At 46.8% G+C, this 18088-nt stretch overlaps 1 pseudogene; it reads left to right on the top strand.

The window, feature by feature from the left end:
- The first annotated feature begins 10415 nt into the window (after positions 1-10415).
- On the top strand, positions 10416-13714 carry LOC138657544 (uncharacterized; annotated as a pseudogene).
- The last annotated feature ends 4374 nt before the right edge of the window (positions 13715-18088 follow it).

Here is an 18088-nt window from a genome sequence, read left to right as displayed (position 1 = left end):
TTTGACCCACCAAGTGCTTCATATAAGTTTATAATGCAGAGCCGTAAAAATAAAAAATCATATTTTTTCACAAAAATGATCTTTTTGCCCCCAATTTTTTATTTTCCCAAGGGTAAGAGAAGAAATTAGACCACAAAAGTTGTTGTGCAATTTGTCCTGAGTACGCTGATACCCCATATGTGGGTGTAAACCATTGTTTGGGCGCATGGCAGAGCTCGGAAGGGAAGGAGCGCCATTTGACTTTTCAATGCAAAATTGACTGGAATTGAGATGGGACGCCATGTTGCGTTTGGAGAGCCCCTGATGTGCCTAAACATTGAAACCACCCAAAAGTGACACCATTTTGGAAAGTAGACCCCCTAAGGAACTTATCTAGATGTGTTTTGAGAGCTTTGAGCCCCCAAGTGTTTCACTACAGTTTATAACGCAGAGCCGTGAAAATAAAAATTCTTTTTTTTTTTCACAAAAATGATTTTTTAGTCCCCAGTTTTGTATTTTCACAAGGGTAACAGGATAAATTGGTCCCTAAAAGTTGTTGTCCAATTTGTCCTGAGTACGCTGATACCCCATATGTGGGGGGAAGCACTGTTTGGGCGCATGGCAGAGCTCGGAAGGGAAGGAGCGCCATTTGGAATACAGACTTAGATGGATTGGTCTGCAGGCGTCACGTTGCATTTGCAGAGCCCCTGATGTACCCAAACAGTAGAAACCCCCCACAAGTGACCCCATATTGGAAACTAGACCCCCCAAGGAACTTATCTAGATTTGTTGTGAGAACTTTGAACCCCCAAGTGTTTCACTACAGTTTACAACGCAGAGCCGCGAAAATTAAAAAAAAACGTATTTTTCCCACAAAAATGATTTTTAGCCCCCGACATTTTTATTTTCCCAAGGATAACAAGAGAACTTGGACCCCAAAAGTTGTTGTCCAATTTGTCCTGAGTACGCTGATACCCCATATGTTGGGGTAAACCCCTGTTTGGGCTCGGAAGGGAAGGAGCACTGTTTTACTTTTTCAACGCAGAATTGGCTGGAATTGAGATCGGACGCCATGTCGCGTTTGGAGAGCCCCTGATGTGCCTGAACAGTGGAAACTCCCCAATTCAACCTGAAACCCTAACCCTAACACACCCCTAACCCTAATCCCAACGGTAACCCTAACCACACCCCTAACCCTGACACACCCCTAATTCTAATCCCAACCCTAATCCCAACCGTAAATATAATCCAAACCCTAACCCTAATTTTAGCCCCAACCCTAACCCTAACTTTAGCCCCAACCCTAACCCTAACTTTAGCCCCAACCCTAACCCTAACTTTAGCTCCAACCCTAACCCCAACCCTAACCCTAGCCCCAACCCTAACCCTAGCCCTAAACCTAGCCCCAACCCTAGCCCCAACCCTAGCCCCAACCCTAGCCCTAACCATAGCCATAACACTAGCCCTAACCCTAGCCCTAACCCTAGCCCCAACCCTAGCCCTAGCCCTAACCCTAGCCCTAGCCCTGATGGGAAAATAGAAATAAAGACATTTTTTTAATTTTATTATTTTTCCCTAACTAAGGGGGTGATGAAGGGGGGTTTGATTTACTTTTATAGCATTTTTTATATCGGATTTTTATGATTGGCAGCCGTCACACACTAAAATACGCTTTTTTATAGCAAAAAAGTTTTTGCGTCTCCACATTTTGAGACCTATAATATTTCCATATTTCGGTCCACGGAGTCATGTGAAGTCTTGTTTTTTGCGGGATGAGTTGACGTTTTTATTGGTAACATTTTTGGACACTTGACAGTTTTTGATCCGATTTTTGTGAGGCAGAATGATCAAAAACCAGCTATTCATGAATTTCTTTTGGGGGAGGCGTTTATACCGTTCCGCGTTTGGTAAAGTGGATGAAGCAGTTTTATTCGTCGGGTCAGTACGATTACAGCAATACCTCATTTATATCATTTTTTTATGTTTTGGCGCTTTTATACGATAAAAGCTATTTTATAGAAAAAATAATTATTTTGGTATCGCTTTATTCTCAGGACTATAACTTTTTTATTTTTTTGCTTATTATGCTTTGTGGTGGCTCGTTTTTTGCGGGACAAGATGATGTTTTCAGCGGTATCATGGTTATTTATATCCGTCTTTTTGATCGCGTGTTATTCCACTTTTTGTTCGTCGGTATGATAATAAAGCGTTGTTTTTTGGCTCGTTTTTTTTTTTTTTTACGGTGTTCACTGAAGGGGTTAACTAGTGGGACAGTTTTATAGGTCGGGTCGCTACGGATGCGGCGATACTAAATATGTGTACTTTTATTGTTTTTTTTAAAATTTTTTAGATAAAGAAATGTATTTATGGGAATAATATTTTTTTTTAATTTATTTATTTAGTAATTTTTTTTTTTTTTTTACACATGTGGAAATTTTTTTTTTTACTTTTTTACTTTGTCCCAGGGGGGACATCACAGATCGCCGATCTTACAGTTTGCACAGCACTCTGTAAGATCGGCGATCTCACTGACATCGCTGCAGGCTTACCAGCACCTGCAGGCGACCCGGAAGTACTCCCTGCAGGACCCGCGGCCATTTTGGATCCGGGGACTGCAGGGAGAAGACGCTCGGTACACGGTGAGTACATCACCGTGTACCGATCGTCTCAGGGAAGCCCGCAGGGAGCCCCCTCCCTGCGCGATGCTTCCCTGTACTGCCGGCACATCGCGATCATGTTTGATCGCGGTGTACCGGGGGTTAATGTGCCAGGAGCAGTCCGTGACCGCTCCTGGCACATAGTCCGGGATGTCAGCTGCGATAGTCAGCTGACACCCGGCCGCGATCGGCCGCGCTCCCCCCGTGAGCGCGGCCGATCGCATATGACGTACTATCCCGTCACTGGGAATTAAGTCCCAGGTCACCTGGACGGGATAGTACGTCATATGGGATTAAGGGGTTAAAGGATACATGAAAACTTATTATTTTGTGATCACTATTCCCCAATTGACCCCCAACCCTTATATTTGATATGTGGTTTGGCCTGTTGGTTAATATTAGGTCTAGCAGTGCCCCCCTTCTGTTTGGGTCCTGAACCAGTTGTGAAAGGTAATTGTCTCTCATAGTTGTCAAAAACCGATTACCTTTGCTGGAACTGCAGGTTTCTGTTCCCCAATCTATTTCAGGGTAGTTGAAGTCCCCCATAATAATGATTTCCCCTTGAGTCGCAGCTTCATCTATTTGCTTTACGAGGATATTCTCCATTGCTTCCATTATTTTTGGAGATTTATAACAAACCCCTATCAGTAATTTATTATTTTTCCCCCTCCCCTTGTCTCCACCCACAGGGATTCTACATTTTTATTAAATTCACCTATATTATCACGCAGGATGGGTTTTAAGGATGATTTTACATATAGACACACCCCACCCTCTCGCTTATCTGTACGGTCATTTCTGAACAGGCTATAGCCCTGCAAGTTAACAGCCCAGTCATGGCTCTCATCCAGCCATGTTTCAGATATCCCCACCATGTCATAATTATGCTCCAACAACATTAGTTCTAATTCATCCATTTTGTTGGCGAGGCTTCTGGCATTAGTATACATGCACTTGATGTTCCTCTCTGTACCTTTATTCTTTCTTAAATTATTAACTGTTCTAACCCCACCCCCATGCCACCGCCACCCCCAACTTCCTTATTTGTGCCCAGGTGTCATGATCCCAATGGCAGGGGATCACTAAAGGACAAGCACAGATACAAACAAGCTCTAGGGCGATGGAACCTGAGCTGACCGCGACCCTGAACCTAACACACAAATAAAAGTAGCCGGGGAACGTGCCTACGATGATCCTAGACGTCTCGCTCCAGCCGAAGATCTAACTTCCCCTATTAGAAGAAACACAGACCTCTCTTGCCTCCAGAGAAATCCCCCACAGAAATAGCAGCCCCCCACATATAATGACGGTGAAATGAGAGGAAAGCACATACGCAGTATGAAAACAGTTTCAGCAAAATGAGGCCCGCTAAAGCTAGATAGCAGAGGATACAAAAGTGAACTGCGCGGTCAGCGAAAAACCCTTCAAAAAACCATCCTGAAATTACTTGAACTCATGTGCCAACTCATGGTACATGAGGAGCAATTTCAGCCCACTAGAGCAACCAGCAGCAAGAATCACATATCTGCAGGCTGGACTAAAAACCAAATAAAGCAAAACACCAAAACAGGAAAATCCAAACTTAGCTTGACCAGAAGGTTCTAGGAGCAGGGAGCAGAGGTAACAAGACACACTGGATACATTGATAACCGGCGAGGAAATGCCAGCAAAGCCAGGTTAAATAGGAAACTCCCATATGCTGATGGAACAGGTGGAACCCAGAAACCCAGGAAAGACAAGTCACCCAGTACCATCAGCAACCACCAGAGGGAGCCCAAAAACAGAACTCACAACAGTACCCCCCCCTTGAGGAGGGGTCACCGAACCCTCACGAGAACCACCAGGGCGACCAGGATGAGCCCTATGAAAAGCGCGAACCAAATCATCAGCATGAACATCCGAGGCAACCACCCAAGAATTATCCTCCTGACCATAACCCTTCCACTTGACCAAATACTGGAGTTTCCGTCTGGAAACACGAGAATCCAAGATCTTCTCCACAACATACTCCAATTCTCCCTCCACCAGCACTGGAGCAGGAGGCTCAAGCGAAGGAACAACAGGTACCTCATACTTCCGCAACAACGACCGAAGAAACACATTATGAATAGCAAACGATGCCGGGAGATCCAAACGAAACGACACAGGGTTAAGAATTTCCAAGATCCTATAGGGACCGATGAACCGAGGCTTGAACTTAGGAGAAGAGACCTTCATAGGAACAAAACGAGAAGACAACCACACCAAGTCACCAACAAGAAGTCGAGGACCCACGCGGCGACGGCGATTAGCAAACTGCTGAGCCTTCTCCTGGGACAACTTCAAATTGTCCACCACAAGACTCCAAATCCGATGCAACCTATCCACCACCATGTCCACTCCAGGACAATCAGAAGGTTCCACCTGACCAGAGGAAAAACGAGGATGAAACCCCGAATTACAAAAGAAAGGAGAAACCAAGGTAGCAGAACTAGCCCGATTATTAAGGGCAAACTCGGCCAGCGGCAAAAAGGTAACCCAGTCATCCTGATCAGCAGAAACAAAACACCTTAAATAAGTTTCCAAGGTCTGATTAGTTAGTTCAGTCTGGCCATTCGTCTGAGAATGGAATGCAGACGAAAAGGACAAATCAATGCCCATCTTAGCACAGAACGTCCGCCAAAATCTAGACACAAACTGGGATCCCCTGTCAGAAACGATGTTCTCAGGAATCCCATGCAAACGAACCACATTCTGAAAAAACAGAGGGACCAACTCAGAGGAGGAAGGCAACTTAGGCAAGGGTACCAGATGAACCATTTTAGAAAAGCGATCACACACAACCCAGATGACGGACATTTTTTGAGAGACAGGGAGATCCGAAATAAAGTCCATGGAAATGTGCGTCCAAGGCCTCTTCGGGATAGGCAAAGGTGACAACAATCCACTGGCCCGAGAACAGCAAGGCTTAGCCCGAGCACAAACCTCACAAGACTGCACAAAAGAACGCACATCCCTCGACAAGGAAGGCCACCAAAAAGACCTGGCCACCAAGTCTCTAGTACCAAATATTCCAGGATGACCTGCCAACGCAGAAGAATGGACCTCGGAGATGACTCTACTGGTCCAATTATCTGGAACAAACAGTCTCTCAGGCGGACAACGATCAGGTTTACCCGCCTGAACCTCCTGCAAAGCACGTCGCAAGTCTGGGGAGACAGCAGACAAAATCACCCCATCCCTAAGGATACCAGAGGGCTCAGAATTTCCAAGGGAGTCAGGCACAAAACTCCTAGAAAGAGCATCCGCCTTCACATTCTTTGAACCTGGCAGCTATGAAACCACAAAATTGAAACGAGAGAAAAACAGTGACCAACGAGCCTGTCTAGGATTCAGACGCCTGGCAGACTCAAGGTAAATCAAATTTTTGTGATCAGTCAAGACCACCACACGATGTCTAGCACCCTCTAGCCAATGACACTCCTCAAATGCCCACTTCATGGCCAAAAGTTCCCGATTACCAACATCATAATTCCGCTCAGCCGGCGAAAACTTTCTAGAAAAAAACGCGCATGGCTTCATCACTGAGCCATCGGAGCTTCTCTGTGACAAAACCGCCCCCGCTCCAATCTCGGAAGCATCAACCTCAACCTGAAAAGGGAGTGAAACATCAGGCTGACGCAACACAGGAGCAGAAGAAAACCGGCGCTTAAGTTCCTGAAAGGCCTCCACAGCCGCAGGAGACCAATTAGCAACATCAGCACCCTTCTTAGTCAAATCCGTCAAAGGCTTAACAACACTAGAAAAATTAGTTATAAAACGACGATAGAAATTAGCAAAGCCCAAGAACTTCTGTAGACTCTTAAGAGATGTAGGCTGCGTCCAGTCACAAATAGCCTGAACCTTGACGGGATCCATCTCAATAGTAGAAGGGGAAAAAATATACCCCAAGAAAGAAATCTTCTGGACTCCAAAGAGACACTTTGAGCCTTTTACAAACAAGGAATTGGCCCACAGGACCTGAAACACCTTCCTGACCTTCTGAACATGAGACTCCCAGTCATCAGAAAAAAACAAAATATCATCCAAATACACAATCATAAATTTATCCAGATATTCACGGAAAATATCGTGCATAAAGGACTGGAAGACTGAAGGAGCATTAGAAAGTCCAAAAGGCATTACCAAATACTCAAAATGGCCCTCAGGCGTATTAAATGCGGATTTCCACTCATCACCTTGCTTTATTCGTATAAGATTATACGCACCCCGAAGATCAATCTTAGTGAACCATTTAGCCCCCTTAATGCGAGCAAACAAATCAGTCAACAATGGCAAAGGATACTGATATTTTACGGTAATCTTATTCAAAAGACGATAATCTATACAAGGCCTCAAGGAACCATCTTTTTTGGCCACGAAAAAAAAACCTGCTCCCAAAGGGGACAAAGATGGACGGATATGTCCCTTTTCCAAGGACTCCTTAACATAATCCCGCATAGCAGTATGCTCTGGCACTGACAGATTGAACAAACGACCTTTAGGAAATTTACTGCCTGGAATTAAATTTATAGCACAATCGCAATCCCTGTGAGGAGGAAGCGAACTGAGCTTAGGCTCCTCAAAAACATCCCGATAGTCAGACAAAAACACAGGAATCTCAGAAGGAGTAGATGAAGCGATAGAAATTGGAGGTGCATCATCATGAACCCCCTGACAACCCCAGCTTAACACAGACATTGATTTCCAGTCAAGGACTGGATTATGAGTTTGTAACCATGGCAGACCAAGTACTAGGACATCATGCAAATTATACAGTACCAGGAAGCGAATCACCTCCTGATGAACAGGAGTCATACGCATGGTCACTTGTGTCCAGTACTGAGGTTTATTCATAGCCAAAGGTGTAGAGTCAATTCCCTTCAAAGGAATAGGGACTTCCAGAGGCTCCAGACTAAACCCACAGCGATTGGCAAATGACCAATTCATAAGACTCAGGGCAGCGCCTGAATCCACATAGGCATCGACGGAAATGGATGATAATGAACAAATCAGAGTCACAGACAGAATGAACTTAGACTGTAGAGTACTAATGGCAACAGACTTATCAACCTTTTTTGTGCGTTTAGAGCATGCTGATATAACATGAGCTGAATCACCACAATAAAAGCACAACCCTTTTTTCCGCCTATACTTTTGCCGTTCACTTCTGGACTGAATTCTATCACATTGCATTATCTCAGGTGACGGTTCAGACGACACCGCCAAATGATGCACAGGTTTGCGCTCCCGTAAACGCCGATCAATCTGAACAGCCATAGTCATAGACTCATTCAGACCAGCAGGCGCAGGGAACCCCACCATAACATCTTTAATGGCCTCAGAAAGGCCATCTCTAAACTTTGCAGCCAGAGCGCACTCATTCCACTGAGTAAGTACCGACCACTTCCGAAATTTTTGACAATAAATTTCTGCTTCATCTTGCCCCTGAGAGAGGGCCAACAAAGCTTTTTCAGCCTGAATCTCTTGGTTAGGTTCCTCATAGAGCAAACCCAATGCCAGAAAAAACGCATCCGCATTAAGCAACGCAGGGTCCCCTGGTGCCAATGCAAATGCCCAATCCTGAGGGTCACCCCGGAGGAAAGATATAATTATCTTGACTTGCTGAGCAGGGTCTCCAGAGGAGCGAGATTTCAAAGAAAGAAACAACTTGCAATTGTTCCTAAAATTCAGAAAACGAGATCTATCTCCAGAAAAAAACTCTGGGACAGGAATTCTAGGTTCAGACATAGGAGCATGTACAACAAAATCCTGTATATTTTGAACCTTAGTGGCAAGATTATTCAGGCTGGAAGCCAAACTCTGGACGTCCATGATAAACAGCTGGGATCAAAGCCATTCAAAGATTAAGAGGAGGAGGAAGTAGCCAGGCTGCAATAAGGCTAGGCAGCAAACTCTGAGGGAAAGAGAAAGAAAAAAAAAAAAAAAAAATTCCTCAGACTACTTATCCTCCTACTTCAGCCAATACAATTAACACTTTGTGGGCCGGTTATACTGTCATGATCCCAATGGCAGGGGATCACTAAAGGACAAGCACAGATACAAACAAGCTCTAGGGCGATGGAACCTGAGCTGACCGCGACCCTGAACCTAACACACAAATAAAAGTAGCCGGGGAACGTGCCTACGATGATCCTAGACGTCTCGCTCCAGCCGAAGATCTAACTTCCCCTATTAGAAGAAACACAGACCTCTCTTGCCTCCAGAGAAATCCCCCACAGAAATAGCAGCCCCCCACATATAATGACGGTGAAATGAGAGGAAAGCACATACGCAGTATGAAAACAGTTTCAGCAAAATGAGGCCCGCTAAAGCTAGATAGCAGAGGATACAAAAGTGAACTGCGCGGTCAGCGAAAAACCCTTCAAAAAACCATCCTGAAATTACTTGAACTCATGTGCCAACTCATGGTACATGAGGAGCAATTTCAGCCCACTAGAGCAACCAGCAGCAAGAATCACATATCTGCAGGCTGGACTAAAAACCAAATAAAGCAAAACACCAAAACAGGAAAATCCAAACTTAGCTTGACCAGAAGGTTCTAGGAGCAGGGAGCAGAGGTAACAAGACACACTGGATACATTGATAACCGGCGAGGAAATGCCAGCAAAGCCAGGTTAAATAGGAAACTCCCATATGCTGATGGAACAGGTGGAACCCAGAAACCCAGGAAAGACAAGTCACCCAGTACCATCAGCAACCACCAGAGGGAGCCCAAAAACAGAACTCACAACACCCAGGTCTCTGTCTGCACTATCTTCCCCTCCTATAAATTGAATACCCTCCCCCCAATCCCTAGTTTAAACACTCATCCAACCTTCTAGCCATTTTCTCCCCAGCACAGCGGCACCTTCCCCATTGACGTGCAGTCCATCCCTAGCGTAGAGCCTGTAGCCAACTGAGAAGTCGGCCCAGTTCTGCAGGAACCCAAACCCCTCCTTCCTACACCAATTCTTGAGCCACTTATTAACCTCCCTAATCTCCCGTTGCCTCTCTGGCATAGCACGTGGTACAGGCAGTATTTCGGAAAATACCACGTTGAAGGTCCTTGCTTTCAGCTTGCAGCCTAATTCCCTGAAATCATCTTTAAGGACCTTCCACCTACCTCTAACTTTGCCATTTGTGCCAATGTGCACCATGACCGCTGGGTCCTCAGCAGCCCCTCCCAGTAATCTGTCCACCTGATCAGCGATGTGTCGGACTCGAGCACCAGGTAGGCGGCACACCGTTCGACGATCCCTGTCTTTGTGACAGATTGCCCTATCTGTTCCCCTAATAATTGAGTCCCCCACTACCAGCACCTATCTGGCCTGCCCTGCTCTCCTATTTCCCTCCTTACTGGAGCAGTCACTCCTCCGGCTTTCAGAGGACATGCCTGGCTGCAGCAGTGCTACCCCTGTACTGGCACCCCCCTCATCTGCCAACTTAGCAAACTTATTGGGGTGTTCCAGATCAGGACTAGCCTCCCTGGCACTCTTCCCTCTACCCTGCTTTCTAACTGTCACCCAGCTTGCTACTTCACCGTCCTGCAGCTCCATCCTACCATCACCCCCTCATCTATCCCATTGAGCGTCTGCTCCGTGAGCAGAAGACTCCTCTCCATATTGTCAATGGATCTCAGTGTTGCCAGCTGCACATTTAGATTCAGAATCTGGGCTTCCAAATGCACAACGTGCTCACATCACTCACAGCAATATGCACCCTCGACCGGCTGCTCAAGAATTGCATACATGTGGCAAGATGTGCACTGGATGGTATTAACAATAGTAGAGCATATTTCCTAATAGGGATTGCACCAGACAGAATAGTTAAATAAAAAATAAATAAATAAATAAATAAATACAAAGTATTAATAAAAAAACAGACAGTAATTCATCCCTTGGAAACTCCCTGAATCCAAAGTCACTGAGTCACAAGTCACACTTACGGCCGTTCACACTTACGCTCAGGTTACACTCAGCTCGCTCACACTCGCTATGCTGAAGATTAATAGATTTTTTTTCTCTAGTTCCCCTCAACAGCAATCCACCTTGCTGTTCAAATGCACTTCCAAAAAGGACTTGAGTCCCAACCAGCTGCCCCTTATAAACCCTTAATTATGAGCCCCCACCCTAAGTTAACTCCTTATGAATATAGCTACTCCCAATTCAGCAACTCACATCAATTCACACAGGTATTTGTTAAAGGCTTTCCAAATACCTCTTCACTGAATCACAAGTCACACTTACCGCCGTTCACACTTACGTTCAGCTCACACTCAGCTCGCTCACACTTGCTATGCTGAAGATTTATAGATTTATAGAGATTTTTTCTCTAGTTCCCCTCAACAGCAATCAACCTTGCTGTTCAGATGCACTTCCAAAAAGGAACTTAATTTCAAATCAAACTAAATAAGTGAAATAATTTCAATAATTGTTAGTACAGCATACAAAAATGATGGATTATAAGTTAGGTTAGTAGAATGAATATAGTTATGCAGCTATTTTGCAGTACTGGGCCCAGGAATGACTTTAAGGCTGGTTTCACACATCAGTGTCTCCGGGACATGTAGTGACTATGTCCGGGGGCCGGTCTAGAAACCTGACCTCAGACCAAAGTTATAAATTTAAGCTGCAGACAGAGAATTGTGTTCACATGATGGGGGCAGCCTGAGAAGCTGGGGTGATCCAATCTACATTCTTCCTACCCTCAGGGAGCAGAAAGAAACTACCAGTTAGATAATTTCTGTAAGTTTTCTCCTGTTTATTTTGATATTGTTTTGCATAAGTTGTATGTCTTTTTATTATCATATTTTTGTTATTAAAGTATAAAACTTTAGCAAGTTGAACCTTGAACGTTCTAAAAGAATCCATAGCCTAAGGTGTGTGAGCATTATGAGTGATAGACATATTTTATTAGCATTAATAGTTTGAGTCTCATCGCCTGTGTATTTGGTGAGTGGTGGCAGTGTGTATGAGCGAGTGTGTGGCCTGGGTCGGTGTGTGATTTATGCTCCCATTACAGCATAGGACAGAGGTTGAATGCTGGACTGAAAGTAGGGAGATAGATTAGCCCTTGCAGGCACAACCCCAAGTCAAGTGTGAGAGTGGGCACATGACGAATAAGTGACACCACGGAGAAGGGATCCTTGATAATTGGTGGCAGAGCGGTGGGATAGAATTATTTCCATTAGAGCATTAGTGCATGGTTTAAGCAATTATTCCCTGTACTAAAGAATTGGTATCCTTGCGAGGAGTGCACCAGTTCTTTAAGGTTCAACTCAGGGCTTACTTAGACATACTTGCAAAGAGTAGCCCCTCCCCATTTTTCTTTTCTATATTTTATTTGGCAAAGGCTGTTCATCGATAAGGCAGCCCAGTACAAGAAGCTGGGCAAAGAGGCTCTGACCGGCCTTTGTGAGCAGAGAGGAATAGAGAAAGCCGACAGATCCAGGGAGCTGCTGATACGCGCCTTGGTCGAGCAGGACATAGAGCAAAGTGCTGGAACATCTGGGCAAGGAGAGAGCCCACCTCAGAGAGACCCAGCAATGCCAGCTCTTGCACCGGAGATGCCTGATGGAAATGTCAGCAATGCCAGTGCTGAGGAGCCTATGGACTGTACTTTGCAAATGGACTTACAATGGCTGGGAACTAGTGATCCCAATCTGCACATGCAGCTGATTCTACAGTACCAACAGACTGCAGAACGCCAGGCTGAGAGAGAGGCTGCAGAACGCCGGGAGGACAGAGCTTTCCAGCTTCAGAAGGCTCAAATAGAGGGGGGTATCAGTCCTCAGATAACCCCCTCCCAGGACATAAATCCAAGGAGACCACATCTTGAAAACTTCCCTGTGATGGAGAAGGATACAGACTTAGATACTTTCCTGCGGGGATTTGAAAAAACCTGCAGGCAGTACCATCTACTCCGTGAGCAGTGGGCACAGTATCTAACCCCAGGGTTGAGAGGCAAGGCCCTGGAAGTTTTCGCTGACCTCCCACCAGAGCTAGATGCGAACTATGAGGCCATAAAAGAGGCCCTGATCAGGAAATACAACCTGACACCAGAAGTGTATCTTAGAAACTTCCGGAACCTATAACGTGGATCAACTGACAGCTATGCGGATGTTGTGAGCACCTTGAGGACCATGTTCCACCAATGGATTAGAGGACTTTCTGTTAACAGTTTTGAGGACTTAATGGATCTTATGGTCAAGGATCAATTTCTTCACAAGTGTCCCACGGATGTACGACAATTTGTGTGTAATCGGGAGCCGCAAACTGCGGATGTGGCTACAAGAATTGCCGACTGCTTTGTGGCTAACAGGATGCCGGAGGTACGGAAGCCATCGGGATTCAGCTGGAGGGGAGGTAAGCCAAACAGGGACCCTTCTCCCTCTGCCAGCCGATCACCAGTGCTGTCCAAGCCCACCTTCTATGGGGCCCCAGGGAATAGACATTCTCTAGGCGACGCACGCCGGTGCTTCTCCAGCAGCAAAGTGGGACATGTTAGCGCTGTCTGCCCTGATAGGGAGAAACGCCAAACTACCACCACAAAGCCATCTGTGCTCCCACCGTCTGTCCTCTTTGTAGCCAACTCTCATGCGAGGGCTAGTGAGAACTGTCAATCTGTCACTGTTGGCAATAAAGTCACCATTGGTCTAAGAGACACTGGGGCAGAGGTGGCCCTGGGGTGTCCAGCCATGATTACCCCTGCCGATATCATACCAGGAAAGACTGTCTTTAACCGGGATTGGAGGGGTCAGCCCTGCCGCGCCCATGGCCCGTGTGTACCTGGACTGGGGAGCAGGGAAGGGACTGAGGGAAGTGGGAGTATCGGAGGCTATTCCCACCAATGTGTTGCTAGGCACAGACCTGGGGAGGATCCCATCTGAGATCCCGTGTGAGGAGGGAAAATATCCCAATGCACAGAACTGTAATTATGTGGCAGCTGTGACCTGGAGTCAGGCTGTGGCTCAGAGTCAGGCCCAGAGATTCCAGAACAGGAGGCCCATACTGTGGCCCCGGAGCCTCCATACATGGCAGACCCACCAAGGTCCCTGATAACAGACACTGAAAACTCAGCTTCAGACCAGGGCCTGGCAGTCACACTAGGACAGGGCCTGCAGGCTGACAGTCAGAGCTTCAAGGAGGCCCTGCAGACAGATGTCAGTTTAGAGGAGCTCAGATGTCTTGCAGACCGACCCCCTGCTGCTTCTGACAAAGAGAGAGTATACTGGGACCAGGGCAGACTGTATACAGAGACTATCCCCACGGATACTACAGAATCTTGGGACTATGAAAGATGGCTGATCGTCCCTTACCCATTTAGGGAACAATTATTGAGGACTACTCATGAAATTCCTTTTGCCGGACACCTTGGAATACAAAAGACTAAAGCTCGCCTGACACATAACTTCTATTGGCCCAAGATGGGGACAGATTTTGCCAATTACTGCCGATCATTTGTAGTTTGTCAGAGAGTTGGGAAGTCCGGGAATATACAGAAAGCTCCATTGATACCACTGCCTGTGATCGATGAACCTTTCCAGCGAGTGGCTGTGGATTTCATAGGGCCACTTGCAATCCCTAGAAGCTCTGGCAAAAAATACATCCTCACTGTGGTGGACTATGCTACACGATACCCAGAAGCTGTGGCACTGTCCTCCATCCGAGCAGACAAAGTGGCGGATGCTTTACTGACTGTGTTCTCTTGTGTGGGTTTCCCCAGGGAAATGTTGAACAATCAGGGAACCTAGTTCATGTCTGATCTGATGGAAAGCCTCTGTGAAAGAATACAAGTACAGCATTTTGTGGCCAGCGCCTATCATCCCCAAACCAACGAACTCTGCGAGCGTTTTAATGGAACATTAAAGCAAATGCTCAAAATGCTGGTGGAGACTGAAGTGAGAGACTGGGAGCGGTACCTCCCCCATCTGTTGTTTGCCTACAGAGAGGTACCCAGGTGTCCACTGCATTCTCCCCCTTTGAACTGGTTTATGGGAGGAGGGTCGGGGGCCACTTGATTTGATTAAGGACTTTTGGGAGGATGAACCCAGAACTACTGGAGTCTCAGTGGTCGAATATGTACTGTGGCTCAGAGAGAGTATGCAAAAACTGAGCAACCTGGCCCATGAGAACGTGACCCAGGCCCAAATCAACCAAAAGGTCTGGTACCACCGTAATGCCAGACTGAGGGCCTACGAGGAAGGGCAGAAGGTTTGGGTGTTGGTCCCTATGTTACAGAATAAATTGCAGGCTGCATGGGAGGGACCATATACTGTACATAAGTGGCTGAATGATGTTAATTATATGGTGACACTAGATGAGCATGCAAAGCGTCAGAAAGTGTTTCATGTAAATATGTCGAAAGCTCATCATGCCAGGGAGGCCTGTGTCTTACCTGTCTGTAGCCTGCCTGAAGAGGGGGAGGCTGATCTGTTACTGGGTGTGGGGGCCGGGACTCAGTACATGGAGTCCCTGGAGTCACCAGAGTTTAACCTTGAGCTATCCCACAGTCAGAGGTCTGAGCTGATGGGGCGCTCAGCAAGTTCACTGAAGTCTTCACAGGGGAGCCTGGGAGGACACACTTAGCAGTTCACCATGTGGACACTGGTACTAATCCCCCAGTACGGCAGTCTGCATACCATGTGTCAGCAGAGGTGAAGGCACACATGAGGGAACAGGTAGAGGAGATGCTGAAACTCAAGGTGATACAAAAATCCCAGAGTGCCTGGGCCTCGCCTGTGGTTCTTGTCCCAAAAAAGGACCGTACTACCTGGTTCTGTGTAGACTACAGGAAATTAAATGTACTGACTACATGTGAGGTCTACCCCATGCCGAGGATAGATGAGCTGTTGGAGAAGCTAGCTAAAGCATCGTACCTTACCATCATGGACCTGAGTAGGGAATACTGGCAGATACCCCTGACCAGAGAAGCTCAGGAGATGTCTACCTTTATAATGCCATTCGGGCTGTTTGAGTTTCTGGTGATCCCCTTTGGTATGAAGAATGCCCCTGCGACCTTCCAGAGGTTGGTCAATCACTTATTGGAAGGATATGATGGTTTTGCCGTCACTTATCTTGATGATATAGCCATCTTTAGTGATTCTTGGGAGGAACACCTTGTACATCTGTCTCAGGTGTTGCAAAAGCTTAAAACTGCAGGTCTTACTGTTAAGCCAGGGAAGTGTCAGGTAGCCATGCTGGAAGTACAATACCCTGCCATAGGGCCACCACCAGGCTTGCACCATTATCGTACATAGCTTTCCCTGGCTCCTGGTTCAGTAAAGACAGCTATTGCTCGAACTCAACCTGAATAGCTGTCCACAAAGTCTTGAGCTGTGTGTCTGTGATCTCCAAGGCATGGTAATTTGAACACTGCCTGATTGTGGTGAGCCATGGCTGCGCAGTTCAGAGGTGGAGGAGATTCTATCTGATCTGTTGAAAAAGGCATCTGCCGAAACACATAGTTTTAGGGGGGTGAAGGGCCAATATTTTTTTCTAGACATGTAACATTATTGGATTCATTAAATATTAAGAACTTCTTTGCAAAAATGTCTACTACTATTCCTTCTACACTTGGTGGATATTTCTCTTTTATACTTGGATTAATATTAAAAAGCAGACCGCAATGGTAACATTAAGAATTGGGTGTTTAAATAGTCACAAGCATAAACATCTTACTCTGTGGGAGAGGACAGTGCAGTGCACAAACTGGGTGGTTGGAACCCCAATGCGCATTTCACATTCCTTTGCATTCTCAAAGGGCAGGTGTCAGTGAATGGTGCACTGAGAGGAACTTTTGTAGACATAGTAGCAGGTCACATGGCTTCCCATGAGACCGCTACTCCCCCAGTTGTGCTGCTGTAGCAGCCCATGCACACTACGCCGGCCATCAAGTCCAAAGCGCACACGCTTGAGAAGAAACAGGGGCTCCCACGCGTGCACAGCAGACATACAGATACCGAGAAACCTGGCGCAAACATTGGGATGCTAAGTGTGCACCACAGCGCCAATCAGTGACATAAGAGAAATGCGTATCACAAGGACAGAAGGTGGGAGAGAATGGGATCACCAGAACACCAACATGTTTCCATTCATGTGCTAATGTCCCACATGTACATAAAAAGCCAGCAGCAAGCAATAGATTGGGGTTTAACAGCCAGAACAACAATAGCAATATGTTATACATATTTCACATAAGTTTTAAAAACATATCACATGGGTAATTTGTATAGATAAATAATGGATGGATCCAAGTGAATTGAATGTGGCACAGATGTGCATTACCCAGCTGTGAGCCAAACAATTATATGTTAGAGTGGGCACTATCAAATGTATCATTACGGGATCACCTTTTCCATATAATCATAGAACATCAAAAAGAGAAACAAGTATGCAAAAAAATGGGATCACCAGTACACTATTAATGAGCAAAATATACATTTTTTATTTATTGAGAACAACACACAAAGCAACATTAAAAACACTTAAAAAGCCTCCACCACATAAGTAGAGGTGGCGGGTCCACAATACAGCTCTATACTAACACTAGCTATTGAACCCGTTCTACGCCGGGGTGGCGAGCATTTATATTGGTATATGGTCTCCATCATGTGCTGCTGCCATCCTGCGCCCGTTCTGTCATGTGCTGCTGCCATCCTGCGCCCGTTCTGTCATGTGCTGCTGCCATCCTGCGCCCGTTCTGTCATGTGCTGCTGCCATCCTGCGCCCGTTCTGTCATGAGCTGCTGCCATCCTGCGCCCGTTCTGTCATGCGCTGCTGCCATCCTGCGCCCGTTCTGTCATGCGCTGCTGCCATCCTGCGCCCGTTCTGTCAAGCGCTGCTACCATCCTGCGCCCGTTCTGTCATGCGCTGCTGCCATCCTGCGCCCGTTCTGTCATGTGCTGCTCCCATCCTGCGCCCGTTCTGTCATGTGCTGCTCCCATCCTGCGCCCCCGTTCTGTCATGCGCTGCTGCCATCCTGCGCCCGTTCTGTCATGTGCTGCTCCCATCCTGCGCCCCCGTTCTGTCATGCGCTGCTGCCATCCTGTGCCCGTTCTGTCATGTGCTGCTCCCATCCTGCTGCCATCCTGCGCCTGTTATGTCATGCGCTGCTGCCATCCTGCGCCCGTTCTGTCATGTGCTGCTGCCATCCTGCGCCCGTTCTGTCATGTGCTGCTGCCATCCTGCGCCCGTTCTGTCATGCGCTGCTGCCATCCTGCGCCCGTTCTGTCATGTGCTGCTCCCATCCTGCTGCCATCCTGCGCCCGTTCTGTCATGTGCTGCTGCCATCCTGCGCCCGTTCTGTCATGTGCTGCTGCCATCCTGCGCCCGTTCTGTCATGCGCTGCTGCCATCCTGCGCCCGTTTTGTCATGTGCTGCTGCCATCCTGCGCCCGTTCTGTCATGTGCTGCTCCCATCCTGCGCCCCCGT

The sequence above is a fragment of the Ranitomeya imitator genome, chromosome 1 (genome assembly GCF_032444005.1).
Source record: "Ranitomeya imitator isolate aRanImi1 chromosome 1, aRanImi1.pri, whole genome shotgun sequence".
Classification (NCBI taxonomy): Eukaryota; Metazoa; Chordata; class Amphibia; order Anura; family Dendrobatidae; genus Ranitomeya; species Ranitomeya imitator.
This window is presented reverse-complemented; position numbering and strand designations above follow the sequence as displayed.